The following is a 3,619-nucleotide window of genomic DNA, read 5'->3' as shown; positions in this document are numbered from 1 at the left end:
GGTCGCTGGCCAGCTAATAAAGACTCTCAATTTGGCTTCATTGAATTCTCCTGTGGTCTGTTCGCGCCCTCCACACTACAACAGTATTTCACATTTAGACCTATATTTTTAGCTATTTAGAACACAGTTAATTGATGACTTTTTTAAATTGTCATTTCTCATTCCTTTTACAACCAGATTATAATGAAAACGCATTTAAACTGCTGGCTTTCTTATAAATCCATTGTCTTAGTCATTCCAGGCTGCTATAACAAAATACCATAGACTGGGCAGCTTATCAACAAGAGAAATTTCTTTTTTACAGGCCTGGAGGCTGGGAAATTCAAGATCAAGGTACCGGTAGATTCAGTCTCTGGTGAGGGCTCATTCATCATAGAATGCACCTTGTAGCTCCCTCCTCACAAGGTGGAAGGGGCAAACAGGCTCCCTTGGGCTTCTTTTGTAAGGGCACTAATCCCATTCATAAGGGCTCCATCCTCATGACCTACTCACCTACTAAAGTCCCGACTTCCAAATACCATCACCTTGCGGATTAAGTTTCAACATATGAATTTTGGTGAGACAGAAACATTCATATGATAGCACTCAGTAGGTCACTTATTTCATCTTTAGGTTCTCAGCCCCTAGAACAGTGCCTGCCACCCAGCACAAGAACATTAAGTGTGTGCTAAATAAATACAAATGGATGAATCTTTCCCAGTCCTCAGACACTTCCTAACTGAGCTCCCCTGTCACCAAACCTCTATAGCACATTATTTTTTTGCCTCGTTATCTGGTTGGGTGGGGTTTCTCTTCCACATCCCCCTAATTCAGTGGTTCTCAAAATTGAGTGAGCATTAGAATCACCTGGAAGGCTTGTAAAAACACTTTGCTGGGCCCCACCCCCAGAGTTTCTGATTTAGAAGGTTTGGGGTGGGGGCACAGGGATTTGCATTTCTAATAGGTTTAGAGGTGATATTGATACTGCTGGTTAGCAACCATACCTTATAAGCCACTGTACTACATTAAGCTGCTTGAGGGCAGAGACTGTCTTCCTCATTTCAGTATCCCCCTCCGGTCTCTAGCATAGTACCTGGCACATAGGCGCTGCTCAAGAAATAGTTGATTTGAATAATGTAGTTCAAAAAGTTTATTTTACTGGAAATAGATTACAAGTATATGAATGTGTGTGTTTATATGATTAAATGAGCCTAATACACATAAAAGCTCTTAGAACATGGCACATAGTAAGCTATGTTTGCTTTAAAAATGTCATAAATGTAACTGCTTAACATCATCTTCTAAAATAACTCCAAGCATCCTAGATGTGTGTTTTTAAAAGAGCTTATACATTAGGATGACAGAATCTTGGTGTTAAAAACATCTTTTAAAGATAATCATATTCAACAATGTTGACCATCAAAAATTTCTAAAAATTGGTTAAGTGCTTTCTACATGCAGCAAGATACAGGAGAAAGTATGGTGGCCACGCTCCTTGCCCTCCTGAGTGTATACCCAGTGAGGAAGTGAGAAGCACAGGTTATGTGGAAGTGTGAAGACATTAAGTTTTGGTAGTAGACAGCAACTATTAAAGCATTCAGTTGTATCTATGCAACTCTTAATCTTCATTAATCTTCTATTTGAACACATCTCTTTCACATTCTATATAATACTCTTAACATATTTGGTATGGGCCCAAGGGATATTTAATAAATATTGATAAATGAATTGATAATTCATGTGAAAACCATGACTTTGATATTTCTTCTTAAACAGAATCAATAGAAACAATATAAGGAATTTAGAGTTAGTCTGTGCACAAATTTGCCCGTGTTTATAGTACAGGCATTTACCTATAGACGCCTGTCATTGGTGACATAGACTTCTCAGCAAGTTCCAGAAAGAACATGTTTCTAGATGGAATAACATGCCCATGTGGAGCTTGCTATTCTAAGAATGCTACGGTAAATCTTTTCATAAAGTAAATAATTATTTCTGAATTATCTCTCTTGTTAGTATACATTTTCACTCCTAAATCATCTAAAGTGGGACACAAAGGTTGTTCCATAAACTATTCAATCAATACCACCTAATTTTATATTAAAACAATCACTGTGTTGTTGAATTCTGAGTTCTTGTAATTGCTCTGCTTCTTACTAGCATGGGATTTGGGACAAATCATTAACCTCTCTCTCATTGCCTCAGTCAACTCCTCTGTAAAATGGGGAAAATAAGGTACGCTACTTCTTCAAGGTATGTTGAGGTGTATGAGATCATCGCTGTAAAGCACTTAGCTCAGTGTCTGGCAGTCAGATGTCACCTCTGCAACTAGTCTGGTGCAGCTCTCTGTACTAGGGTGTGGTAGAGCACTAAAATGGAAAAGCACAAATGTGGATTCTAAGCCCAGCTGGGTCAGTGATTAGTTGATGATAAGTCACACATTCTCCGTGGGCCTGCGTAAAATGAGGAGACTGGGTTGGATTTGCTCTGGTTCCTTCTCCCTCCCTGGCTCTACTGGCACTGTTTGCCCTTGAAGATCAATTGCTGGTCAAAGCTCTACACTACTGGAAAACGGGTTCCCCACCTGGAGGCTGAGCCAGTGACGCTGGTTCCCAGCTGAAGCACCGTCTGGGGATGGGGCATATTTGTTTTTTGAGACAGGGTCTCACTCTGGCACCCCAGCTACAGTGCAATGTCGTCAACATCGCTCACTGTAACCGTAAACTGCTGGGCTCAAGCGATCCTCCTGCCTCAGCTTCCTGAGTAGCTAGGACTACAGGCGCATGCCAGCATGCTCAGCTAATTTTTACTTTTTTTTTTTTTTTTTTTGTAGAGGCGGGGTCTCGCTATGTTGCTCAGGCTGGTCTGGAACTCCTGGGCTCAACCGATCCTCCCGCCACGGAAGATTAATTTTTGATAGTTCTTTTTTTTTTTTAACTTCCTTTGCCCATGTTTTCTTACCATAGGATAACAGAAGATCACAGAGTGGAATATGTATCTGCCTTCAGACCTAGGATGATATCTTTGCTTTACAATTCTGAGCTTGGCTGGAAGAAAGCTTGAGGCCAAAGGTCACTAGTCGGGTTCTAAAGTCAGTGAAAATCACTGGGAAAACTTGGCTTTTTATATGCTAATAATTGAGCACTGCCAACTCGAGGGGGCTTTCCAATTCTTCCATCATGAAATTGGATTTTGACTATACATGGAAGAGCGGTTCCTGGATTCATGGTAATCTTTGGTTTTTCATTGTGTGCTGACCCAAAGTAATAGCTATCGACGGACTTTCCTAAAAGGAGTGGATAAAATAGTCCCAGGACTCCCTCCTTAAATAAGTGTACCACGCAGATGCACTCCTGCCCTCAGGCAACTCCTCTGTGCCAGGGCCGGGGACGAGCCGCGGGCCTGGGGGATGGGCGGCCCCGTCCCCGAGACGCAGTCCAGCTCCGCCGGGAGCACCGCCAGCCGCTCGGCGCCACGAGCCCTCGCTGTCAGGTGGCAGCGGGGCCAGGGGATTCCCAGGATTCATTCATTCATTCATTCAGCAGGTATTGCCCGAGTGCCTGCCGCGCCGGTGGGGGAGGAGAAGGTACCTTAACCCCAGCAGCACTCGGGGCTGGCGCTGACTGAGCGCGCGCCGGGG

This window comes from Propithecus coquereli, unplaced genomic scaffold (genome assembly GCF_000956105.1).
Source record: "Propithecus coquereli isolate 6110/MARCELLA unplaced genomic scaffold, Pcoq_1.0 Scaffold88, whole genome shotgun sequence".
NCBI lineage: Eukaryota > Metazoa > Chordata > Mammalia > Primates > Indriidae > Propithecus > Propithecus coquereli.
The sequence above is the reverse complement of the archived record's forward strand: the minus strand, read 5'-3'. Positions refer to the sequence as shown.